Source organism: Oncorhynchus keta, chromosome 26 (genome assembly GCF_023373465.1).
Source record: "Oncorhynchus keta strain PuntledgeMale-10-30-2019 chromosome 26, Oket_V2, whole genome shotgun sequence".
NCBI classification, from domain to species: Eukaryota; Metazoa; Chordata; class Actinopteri; order Salmoniformes; family Salmonidae; genus Oncorhynchus; species Oncorhynchus keta.
Genome location: NC_068446.1, coordinates 45,052,780 through 45,066,822, shown reverse-complemented (window position 1 = coordinate 45,066,822; position 14,043 = coordinate 45,052,780).

Sequence of the window (14,043 nt, the reverse complement as noted above, 5' to 3'; positions counted from 1 at the left end):
GGCTGTTACCACCAGACTGTTACCAACAGACTGCTACCACCACCAGGCTGTTACCACCAGACTGTTACCGCCACCAGGCTGTTACCACCAGACTGTTACCACCACCAGGCTGTTACCACCACCAGGCTGTTACCACCAGGCTGTTACCACAACCAGGCTGTTACCACAACCAGGCTGTTACCACCACCAGGCTGTTACCATCACCAGGCTGTTACCACCAGGCTGTTACCACAAGTAGACTGTTACCACAGGCTGTTCCAACCAGTAGAATGTTACCACCACCAGGCTGTTACCACCAGTAGGCTGTTACCACCACCAGGCTGTTACCACCACCAGGCTGTTACCATCACCAGTAGACTGTTACCACCAGGCTGTTACCACCAGTAGGCTGTTACCACCACCAGGCTGTTACCACCACCAGGCTGTTACCACCACCAGGCTGTTACCATCACCAGTAGACTGTTACCACCAGGCTGTTACCACCAGGCTGTTACCACCACCAGGCTGTTACCACCACCAGGCTGTTACCACCACCAGGCTGTTACCACCACCAGGCTGTTACCACCATACTGTTACCACCACCAGGCTGTTACCACCAGTATACTGTTAACACCAGTAGGCTGTTACCACCAGTAGGCTGTTACCACCACCAGACTGTTACCACCACCAGTAGACTGATACCACCAGTAGACTGTTACCACCACCAGGCTGTTACCACCACCAGACTGTAACCACCACCAGGCTGTTAGGCTGTTACACCAGGCTGTTACCACCACCAGGCTGTTACCACCACCAGGCTGTTACCACCAGGCTGTTACCACCATACTGTTACCACCAGGCTGTTACCACCACCAGGCTGTTACCACCAGGCTGTTACCACCATACTGTTACCACCACCAGGCTGTTACCACCAGTTACCACCATACTGTTACCACCACCAGGCTGTTACCACCACCAGGCTGTTACCACCACCAGACCAGCCTGTTACCACCACCAGACTGTTACCAACAGACTGCTACCACCACCAGGCACCACCAGACAGGCTGTTACCACAGGCTGTTACCAGCAGGCTGTTACCACCACCAGACTGTTACCACCACCAGGCTGTTACCACAGACTGTTACCACCAGTAGGCTGTTACCACCACCAGGCTGTTACCACCACCAGGCTGTTACCACCACCAGTGTTACCACCATACTACCACCACCAGGCTTACCACCAGTAGGCTGTTACCACCAGTAGGCTGTTACCACCACCAGGCTGTTACCACCACCAGGCTGTTACCACCACCAGGCTGTTACCACCACCAGGCTGTTACCACCACTGTTACCACCACCAGGCTGTTACCACCAGTATACTGTTACCACCAGTAGGCTGTTACCACCAGTAGGCTGTTACCACCACCAGACTGTTACCACCACCAGTAGGATACCTGTTACCATACTGTAACCACCACCAGGCTGTTACCACCATACTGTTACCACCACCAGTTACACCACCAGGCTGTTACCACCACCAGGCTGTTACCACCAGACTGTTACCAGCCTGTTACCCAGGCTGTTACCACCAGACTGTTACCAACAGACTGCTACCACCACCAGGCTGTTACCACCAGACTGTTACCGCCACCAGGCTGTTACCACCAGGCTGTTACCACCACCAGGCTGTTACCACCACCAGACTGTTACCACCACCAGGCTGTTACCACCAGACTGTTACCACCAGTAGGCTGTTACCACCACCAGGCTGTTACCACCACCAGGCTGTTACCACCACCAGGCTGTTACCACCAGGCTGTTACCACCTGTTACCCAGGCTACCACCACCAGGTTACCACCACCAGGCTGTTACCACCAGACTGTTACCACCACCAGGCTGTTACCACCACCAGCCTGTTACCCAGGCTGTTACCACCAGACTGTTACCACCACCAGGGTTACCACCAGACTGTTACCGCCACCAGGCTGTTACCACCAGACTGTTACCACCACCAGGCTGTTACCACCACCAGGCTGTTACCACCAGGCTGTTACCACACCAGGCTGTTACCACAACCAGGCTGTTACCACCACCAGGCTGTTACCATCACCAGGCTGTTACCACCACAGTAGACTGTTACCACCAGGCTGTTCCAACCAGTAGAATGTTACCACCAGGCTACCACCACCAGGCTGTTACCACCACCAGGCTGTTACCACCACCAGACTGTTACCATCACCAGGCTGTTACCACCAGACTGTTACCACAGTAGACTGTTACCACAAGTAGACTGTTACCACCAGGCTGTTACCACCAGGCACAGACTGTTACCACCAGACTGTTACCACCCACCAGTAGACTGTTACCACCAGGCTGTTCCAACCAGTAGACTGTTACCACCAGGCTGTTACCACCAGGCTGTTCCAACCAGTAGACTGTTACCACCAGGCTGTTACCACCAGAATGTTCCAACCAGTAGACTGTTACCACCAGGCTGTTACCACAAGTAGAATGTTACCACCAGACTGTTACCACCAGACTGTTACCACCACCAGACTGTTACCACCACCAGACTGTTACCACCACCAGGCTGTTACCACCACCAGGCTGTTACCACCACCAGGCTGTTACCACCACCAGTAGGCTGTTACCACCACCAGGCTGTTACCATCACCAGTAGACTGTTACCACCAGGCTGTTACCACCAGGCTGTTACCACCAGTAGACTGTTACCACCAGTAGGCTGTTACCACCATACTGTTACCACCACCAGGCTGTTACCACCACCAGTATACTGTTACCACCAGTAGGCTGTTACCACCAGTAGGCTGCTACCACCACCAGGCTGTTACCACCACCAGGCTGTTACCACCACCATACTGTTACCACCACCAGGCTGTTACCACCACCAGGCTGTTACCACCAGACTGTTACCACCACCAGGCTGTTACCACCACCAGACTGTTACCACCAGGCTGTTACCACCAGACTGTTACCACCAGACTGCTACCACCACCAGGCTGTTACCACCAGACTGTTACCACCACCAGGCTGTTACCACCACCAGTACCACCACCAGTTACCACCACCAGGCTGTTACCACCAGACTGTTACCACCACCAGGCTGTTACCACCACCAGGCTGTTACCACCACCAGACTGTTACCACCAGGCTGTTACCACCATCAGGCTGTTACCACCACCAGGCTGTTACCACCACCAGGCTGTTACCACCAGTACCACCACCAGGCTGTTACCACCACCAGGCTGTTACCACCACCAGACTGTTACCACCACCAGGCTGTTACCACCAGACTGTTACCACCAGTAGGCTGTTACCACCACCAGGCTGTTACCACCACCAGACTGTTACCACCACCAGTAGACTGATACCACCAGTAGACTGTTACCACCACCAGGCTGTTACCACCACCAGACTGTAACCACCACCAGGCTGTTACCACCAGGCTGTTACAACCAGGCTGTTACCACCACCAGGCTGTTACCACCACCAGGCTGTTACCACCACCAGGCTGTTACCACCAGGCTGTTACCACCATACTGTTACCACCCAGGCTGTTACCACCAGACTGTTACCACCCTGTTACCACCAGTGTAGGCTGTTACCACCAGACTGTTACCACCACCCTGATACCACCAGGACTGTTACCACCACCAGGCTGTTACCACAACCAGGCTGTTACCACCACCACCACCAGGCTGGCTGTTACCACCACTGTTACCACCACCAGGCTGTTACCACCACCAGGCTGTTACCACCACCAGGCTGTTACCACCACCAGGCTGTTACCACCAGACTGTTACCACCACCAGGCTGTTACCACCACCAGCCTGACTTACCACCACCAGGCTGTTACCACCAGACTGTTACCGCCACCAGGCAGACTGTTACCACCACCAGGCTGTTACCACCACCAGGCTGTTACCACCAGGCCAGAGGCTGTTACCACCACCAGGCTGTTACCATCACCAGGCTGTTACCATCACCAGGCTGTTACCACCACCAGGCTGTTACCACCACCAGGCTGTTACCACCAGACTGTTACCACCAGTAGGCTGTTACCACCACCAGGCTGTTACCACCACCAGGCTGTTACCACCACCAGACTGTTACCACCAGTAGGCTGTTACCACCAGTAGGCTGTTACCACCACCAGGCTGTTACCACCACCAGGCTGTTACCACCACCAGGCCATACTGTTACCACCACCAGGCTGTTACCACCAGTATACTGTTACCACCAGTAGGCTGTTACCACCACCAGGCTGTTACCACCACCAGACTGTTACCACCACCAGTAGACTGATACCACCAGCAGACTGTTACCACCACCAGGCTGTTACCACCACCAGACTGTAACCACCACCAGGCTGTTACCACCAGGCTGTTACCACCAGGCTGTTACCACCACCAGGCTGTTACCACCACCAGTCTGTTACCACCAGGCTGTTACCACCATACTGTTACCACCACCAGGCTGTTACCACCACCAGGCTGTTACCACCAGGCTGTTACCACCTACTGTTACCACCACCAGGCTGTTACCACCAGGCTGTTACCACCATACTGTTACCACCACCAGGCTGTTACCACCACCAGGTGTTACCACCAGACTGTTACCACCACCAGGCTGTTACCACCACCAGGCTGTTACCACCACCAGGCCACCACCAGGCTGTTACCACCACCACAAGTAGACTGTTACCACCAGGCTGTTCCAACCAGTAGAATGTTACCACCAGGCTGTTACCACCAGACTGTTACCACCACCAGGCTGTTACCGGTTTGTTCACCAGGCTGTTACCACCAGCAGACTGTTACCATCACCAGGCTGTTACCACCAGACTGTTACCACCTGTTACCACAAGCTGTTACCACCAGGCTGTTACCACCAGGCTGTTCCAACCAGTAGACTACCACCAGACTGTTACCACCTGTTCCACCAGTAGACTGTTGTTCCAACCAGACTGTTACCACCAGGCTGCAGGCTGTTCCAACCAGTAGACTGTTACCACCAGGCTGTTACCACCAGAATGTTCCAACCAGTAGACTGTTACCACCAGGCTGTTACCACCACCAGACTGTTACCACCAGACTGTTACCACCACCAGACTGTTACCACCACCAGACTGTTACCACCACCAGGCTGTTACCAGGCTGTTACCACCACCAGGCTGTTACCACCACCAGGCTGTTACCACCACAGCAGGCTGTTACCCACCAGCAGCTGTTACCACCAGGCTGTTACCACCAGGCTGTTACCACCAGACTGTTACCACCAGCTGTTACCACATACTGTTACCACTCACCAGGCTGTTACCACCACTGTTACCACCACCAGGCTGTTACCACCAGACTGTTACCACCACCAGGCTGTTACCACCAGACTGTTACCACCACCAGGCTGTTACCACCCACCAGGCTGTTACCACCACCAGGCTAGACTGTTACCACCAGAGGCTGTTACCACCACCAGGCTGTTACCACCACCAGACTGTTACCACCGCAGACTGTTACCACCAGTAGGTTACCACCCACCAGGCTGTTACCACCACCACTGTTACCACCACCAGGCTGTTACCACCAGACCAGGCTGTTACCACCACCAGACTGTTACCACCACCAGGCTGTTACCACCACCAGACTGTTACCACCACCAGGCTGTTACCACCAGTGGACTGTTACCACCAGTAGACTGTTACCACCAGGCTGTTACCACCACCACCAGTAGACTGTTACCACCACCAGGCTGTTACCACCACCAGGCTGTTACCACCACCAGGCTGTTACCACCACCAGGCTGTTACCACCACCAGGCTGTTACCACCACCAGGCTGTTACCACCAGTCAGGACTGTTACCACCAGGCTGTTACCACCAGGCTGTTACCCACCAGGCTGTTACCACCAGTAGACTGTTACCACCACCACCAGTAGACTGTTACCACCAGGCTGTTACCACCAGGCTGTTACCACCACCAGGCTGTTACCACCAGACTGTTACCACCACCAGGCTGTTACCACCACCACCAGAGGCTGTTACCACCAGAGTGTTACCACCAGGCTGTTACCACCAGACTGTTACCACCAGACTGCTACCACCACCAGGCTGTTACCACCACCAGGCTGGACTGTTACCACCACCAGGCTGTTACCACCATCAGGCTGTTACCACCACCAGGCTGTTACCACCACCAGGCTGTTACCACCACCAGACTGTTACCACCACCAGGCTGTTACCACCACCAGGCTGTTACCACCACCAGACTGTTACCACCACCAGGCTGTTGCCACCAGACTGTTACCACCAGGCTGTTACCACCACCAGGCTGTTACCATCACCAGGCCACCTGTTACCACCACCAGGCTGTTACCACCACCAGGCTGTTACCACCACCAGGCTGTTACCACCAGGCTGTTACCACCACTGTTACCACCAGGCTGTTACCACCCACCACCAGGCTGTTACCACCACCAGTTACCACCACCTGACTTACCACCAGACTGTTACCACCACCAGGCTGTTACCACCACCAGACTGTACCACCACCAGGCTGTTACCACCACCAGGCTGTTACCAGACCAGGCTGTTACCACCACCAGGCTGTTACCACCAGACTGTTACCACCACCAGGCTGTTACCACCACCAGACTGTTACCACCACCAGGCTGTTACCACCACCAGGCTGTTACCACCGCCAGACTGTTACCACCACCAGGCTGTTACCACCCAGTGGACTGTTACCACCACTGTTACCACCACCAGGCTGTTACCACCACCAGGCTGTTACCACCACCAGGCTGTTGCCACCAGACTGTTACCACCACCAGGCTGTTACCACCACCAGCCTGTTACCCACCAGGCTGTTACCACCAGACTGTTACCAACAGACTGCTACCACCAGTAGGCTGTTACCACCACTGTTACCAGGCTGTTACCACCAGACTGTTACCACCACCAGGCTGTTACCACCACCAGGCTGTTGCTGTTACCCACCACCAGGCTGTTACCACCACCAGGCTGTTACCACCACCAGGCTGTTACAGGCACCCAGGCTGTTACCACCCAGGACTGTTACCACCACCAGGCTGTTACCACCACCAGGCTGTTACCACCAGGACTGTTACCATCACCAGGCTGTTACCACCAGACTGTTGCCACCGTGGACTGTTACCACCTGTTACCACCAGGCTGTTACCACCAGGCTGTTCCAGCCAGTAGACTGTTACCACCAGGACTGTTACCACCAGGCTGTTCCAACCAGTAGACTGTTACCACCACCACCAGTACTGTTACCACCAGGCTGTTACCACCACCACCAGACTGTTACCACCACCAGTGGACTGTTACCACCAGGCTGTTCCACCAGACTGTTGCCACGGACACCACCAGGCTGTTACCACCAGACTGTTACCACCACCAGACTGTTACCACCACCAGGCTGTTACCACAAGTAGACAGACTGTTACCACACCAGACTGTTACCACCACCAGGCTGTTACCACCAGACTGTTACCACAGACTGTTACCACCAGGCTGTTCCACCAGTGAGATGTTACCACCAGGCTGTTACCACCACCACCACCAGACTGTTTACCTGTTACCACCAGTGGAGACCACGCTGTTACCACCACCAGGCTGTTACCACACCAGTAGACTGTTACCCTGTTACCACCAGGCTGTTACCACCACCACCAGTGGACTGTTACCACCAGGCTGTTCCACCAGACTGTTACCACCACCACCAGGCTGTTCCAACCAGTAGATGTTACCACCAGGCTGTTACCACCAGACTGTTACCAGGCTGTTACCACCACCACCCAGGCTGTTACCACCAGAGTGTTACCACCACCAGGCTGTTACCACCACCAGGCTGTTACCACCACCAGGCTGTTACCACCACCAGGCTGTTACCACCATCCTGTTACCACCACCAGGCTGTTACCACCACCAGGCTGTTACCACCAGACTGTTACCACCACCAGACTGTTACCACCATACTGTTACCACCACCAGACTGTTACCATCCTGACTGTTACCACCCTGTTACCACCAGAAGCTGTTACCACCAGACTGTTACCACCACCAGGCTGTTACCACCACCAGGCTGTTACCACCACCAGGCTGTTACCACCAGGCTGTTACCACCAGTTACCACCACCAGGCTGTTACCACCACCAGGCTGTTACCACCACCAGGACTGTTACCACCACCAGGCTGTTACCACCACCAGGACTGTTACCACCAGGCTGTTACAGCCAGGCTGTTGCCACCACCAGACTGTTACCACCACCAGGCTGTTACCATCACCAGTAGACTGTTGTTACCACCACCAGGCTGTTACCACCACCAGGCTGTTACCACCAGGCTGTTACCACCAGACTGTTACCACCACCAGGCTGTTGCCACCACCAGCCTGTTACCACCAGGCTGTTACCACCAGACTGTTACCAACAGACTGCTACCACCACCAGGCTGTTGCCACCAGACTGTTACCGCCACCAGGCTGTTACCACCAGACTGTTACCACCACCAGGCTGTTACCACCAGGCTGTTACCACAACCAGGCTGTTACCAGGCTGTTACCACCACCAGGCTGTTACCATCCACCAGGCTGTTACCACAGTAGACTGTTACCACCAGGCTGTTCCACCAGTAGAATGTTACCACCAGGCTGTTACCACCAGATTGTTACCACCACCAGGCTGTTACCACCACCAGGCTGTTACCACCAGTAGACTGTTACCATCACCAGGCTGTTACCACCAGACTGTTACCACAAGTAGACTGTTACCACAAGCAGACTGTTACCACCAGGCTGTTACCACCAGGCTGTTCCAACCAGTAGACTGTTACCACCAGGCTGTTACCACCAGGCTGTTCCAACCAGTAGACTGTTACCACCAGGCTGTTACCACCAGAATGTTCCAACCAGTAGACTGTTACCACCAGGCTGTTCCAACCAGCAGAATGTTACCACCAGACTGTTACCACCAGACTGTTACCACCACCAGACTGTTACCACCACCAGACTGTTACCACCACCAGGCTGTTACCACCACCAGGCTGTTACCACCACCAGTAGACTGTTACCACCAGGCTGTTACCACCAGGCTGTTACCACCAGTAGACTGTTACCACCAGGCTGTTACCACCAGGCTGTTACCACCAGAGGCTGTTACCACCACCAGGCTGTTACCACCACCAGGCTGTTACCACCACCATACTGTTACCACCACCAGGCTGTTACCACCACCACCAGACTGTTACCACCACCAGGCTGTTACCACCACCATACTGTTACCACCAGGCTGTTACCACCAGACTGTTACCACCAGACTGCTACCACCACCAGGCTGTTACCACCAGACTGTTACCACCACCAGGCTGTTACCACCACCAGGCTGTTACCACCACCAGGCTGTTACCACCAGGCTGTTACCACCACCAGACTGTTACCAACAGACTGCTACCACCACCAGGCTGTTACCACCAGACTGTTACCGCCACCAGGCTGTTACCACCAGACTGTTACCACCACCAGGCTGTTACCACCAGGCTGTTACCACACCAGGCTGTTACCACAACCAGGCTGTTACCACCACCACTGTTACCATCACCAGGCTGTTACCACCAGGCTGTTACCACAAGTATACTGTTACCACCAGGCTGTTCCAACCAGTAGAATGTTACCACCAGGCTGTTACCACCAGACTGTTACCACCACCAGGCTGTTACCACCACCAGGCTGTTACCACCAGTAGACTGTTACCATCACCAGGCTGTTACCACCAGACTGTTACCACAAGTAGACTGTTACCACAAGTAGACTGTTACCACCAGGCTGTTACCACCAGGCTGTTCCACCCAGACTGTTACCACCAGACTGTTACCACCAGGCTGGCCAGTAGACTGTTACCACCAGTCTGTTCCACCAGTAGACTGTTACCACCAGGCTGTTACCACCAGGCTGTTCCACCAGTAGACTGTTACCACCAGGCTGTTACCACCCACCAGGCTGTTACCACCAGGCTGTTCCAACCAGTAGAATGTTACCACCAGACTGTTACCACCAGACTGTTACCACCACCAGACTGTTACCACCAGGACTGTTACCACCACCAGGCTGTTACCACAAGTAGACTGTTACCACAAGTAGACTGTTACCACAAGTAGACTGTTACCACCAGGCTGTTACCACCAGGCTGTTCCACCAGTAGACTGTTACCACAAGTAGACTGTTACCACCACTGTTCCAGCCAGTGAATGTTACCACCAGGCTGTTACCACCAGGCTGTTACCACCAGACTGTTACCACAAGTAGACTGTTACCAGACTGTTACCACCACGCTGTTACCACCAGGCTGTTACCCCAGTAGACTGTTACCACCAGACTGTTACCACAAGTAGACTGTTACCACCAGGCTGTTACCACCAGGCTGTTACCACCAGGCTGTTCCAACCAGTAGACTGTTACCACCAGGCTGTTCCAACCAGTAGACTGTTACCACCAGGCTGTTACCACCAGGCTGTTCCAGCCAGTAGAATGTTACCACCAGGCTGTTACCACCAGACTGTTACCACCAGCTCACCAGGCTGTTACCACCAGGCTGTTACCACCAGAGTGTTACCACCAGGCTGTTACCACCAGAGTGTTACCACCAGGCTGTTACCACCAGACTGTTACCACCACAAGACTGCTACCACCACCAGGCTGTTACCACCACCAGGCTGTTACCACCACCAGACTGTTACCACCACCAGGCTGTTACCACCATCAGGCTGTTACCACCACCAGGCTGTTACCACCACCAGGCTGTTACCACCAGACTGTTACCACCACCAGGCTGTTACCACCACCAGGCTGTTACCACCACCAGGCTGTTACCACCACCAGACTGTTACCACCACCAGGCTGTTACCACCAGACTGTTACCACCAGTAGGCTGTTACCACCACCAGGCTGTTACCACCACCAGGCTGTTACCACCACCAGGCTGTTACCACCATACTGTTACCACCACCAGGCTGTTACCACCAGTATACTGTTACCACCAGTAGGCTGATACCACCAGTAGGCTGTTACCACCACCAGACTGTTACCACCACCAGTAGACTGATACCACCAGTAGACTGTTACCACCACCAGGCTGTTACCACCACCAGACTGTAACCACCACCAGGCTGTTACCACCAGGCTGTTACCACCACCAGGCTGTTACCACCACCAGGCTGTTACCACCAGGCTGTTACCACCATACTGTTACCACCACCAGGCTGTTACCACCACCAGGCTGTTACCACCAGGCTGTTACCACCATACTGTTACCACCACCAGGCTGTTACCACCAGGCTGTTACCACCATACTGTTACCACCACCAGGCTGTTACCACCACCAGGCTGTTACCACCACCAGGCTGTTACCACCAGACTGTTACCACCACCAGGCTGTTACCACCACCAGCCTGTTACCACCAGGCTGTTACCACCAGACTGTTGACTGCTACCACCACCAGGCTGTTACCACCAGACTGTTACCGCCACCAGGCTGTTACCACCAGACTGTTACCACCACCAGGCACCACCACCAGGCTGTTACCACCAGGCTGTTACCACAACCAGGCTGTTACCACAACCAGGCTGTTACCACCACCAGGCTGTTACCATCACCAGGCTGTTACCACCAGGCTGTTACCACAAGGACTGTTACCACCAGGCTGTTCCAACCAGTAGAATGTTACCACCACCAGGCTGTTACCACCAGGCTGTTACCACCACCAGGCTGTTACCACCACCAGGCTGTTACCACCACCAGGCTGTTACCATCACCAGTAGACTGTTACCACCAGTAGGCTGTTACCACCAGTAGGCTGTTACCACCACCAGGCTGTTACCACCACCAGGCTGTTACCACCACCAGGCTGTTACCATCACCAGTAGACTGTTACCACCAGTAGGCTGTTACCACCAGTAGGCTGTTACCACCACCAGGCTGTTACCACCACCAGGCTGTTACCACCACCAGGCTGTTACCACCACCAGGCTGTTACCACCATACTGTTACCACCACCAGGCTGTTACCACCAGTATACTGTTAACACCAGTAGGCTGTTACCACCAGTAGGCTGTTACCACCACCAGACTGTTACCACCACCAGTAGACTGATACCACCAGTAGACTGTTACCACCACCAGGCTGTTACCACCACCAGACTGTAACCACCACCAGGCTGTTACCACCAGGCTGTTACCACCAGGCTGTTACCACCACCAGGCTGTTACCACCACCAGGCTGTTACCACCAGGCTGTTACCACCTTACTGTTACCACCACCAGGCTGTTACCACCACCAGGCTGTTACCACCAGGCTGTTACCACCAGGCTGTTACCACCATACTGTTACCACCACCAGGCTGTTACCACCAGGCTGTTACCACCATACTGTTACCACCACCAGGCTGTTACCACCACCAGGCTGTTACCCACCAGACTGTTACCACCAGACTGTTACCACCAGCCTGTTACCACCAGGCTGTTACCACCAGACTGTTACCAACAGACTGCTACCACCACCAGGCTGTTACCACCAGACTGTTACCGCCACCAGGCTGTTACCACCAGGCTGTTACCACCACCAGGCTGTTACCACCACCAGACTGTTACCACCACCAGGCTGTTACCACCAGACTGTTACCACCAGTAGGCTGTTACCACCACCAGGCTGTTACCACCACCAGGCTGTTACCACCACCAGGCTGTTACCACCATACTGTTACCACCACCAGGCTGTTACCACCAGTATACTGTTACCACCAGTAGGCTGTTACCACCACCAGGCTGTTACCACCACCAGGCTGTTACCACCACCAGGCTGTTACCACCACCAGGCTGTTACCACCACTGTTACCACCACCAGGCTGTTACCACCAGTATACTGTTACCACCAGTAGGCTGTTACCACCAGTAGGCTGTTACCACCACCAGACTGTTACCACCACCAGTGGACTGTTACCACCAGTAGACTGTTACCACCACCAGGCTGTTACCACCACCAGACTGTAACCACCACCAGGCTGTTACCACCACCAGGCTGTTACCACCAGGCTGTTACCACCACCAGGCTGTTACCACCCAGACTGTTACCACCAGCCTGTTACCACCAGGCTGTTACCACCAGACTGTTACCACAGACTGCTACCACCACCAGGCTGTTACCACCAGACTGTTACCACCAGGCTGTTACCACCAGGCTGTTACCACCACCAGGCTGTTACAGACTGTTACCACCACCAGGCTGTTACCACCAGACCACCACCAGTAGGCTGTTACCACCACCAGGCTGTTACCACCACCAGGCTGTTACCACCACCAGGCTGTTACCACCACTGTTACCACCAGGCTGTTACCACCACCAGGCTGTTACCACCACCAGGCTGTTACCACCACCAGGCTGTTACCACCAGACTGTTACCACCACCAGTTACCACCACCTGTTACCACCACCAGACTGTTACCACAGACTGTTACCACCACCAGGCTGTTACCACCAGACTGTTACCGCCACCAGGCTGTTACCACCAGACTGTTACCACCACCAGGCTGTTACCACCACCAGGCTGTTACCACCACCAACCAGGCTGTTAGCCACTGTTACCACCACCAGGCTGTTGCCAGCCAGGCTGTTACCACCAGGCTGTTACCACAAGTGGACTGTTACCACCAGGCTGTTCCAACCAGTGGAATGTTACCACCAGGCTGTTACCACCACCAGGCTGTTACCACCACCAGGCTGTTACCACCAGTGGACTGTTACCATCACCAGGCTGTTACCACCAGACTGTTACCACAAGTAGACTGTTACCACAGGCTGTTACCACCAGGCTGTTCCAACCAGTAGACTGTTACCACCAGACTGTTACCACCAGGCTGTTCCAGCCAGTAGACTGTTACCACCAGGCTGTTCCAACCAGTAGACTGTTACCACCAGGCTGTTACCACCAGGCTGTTCCAACCAGTAGACTGTTACCACCAGGCTGTTACCACC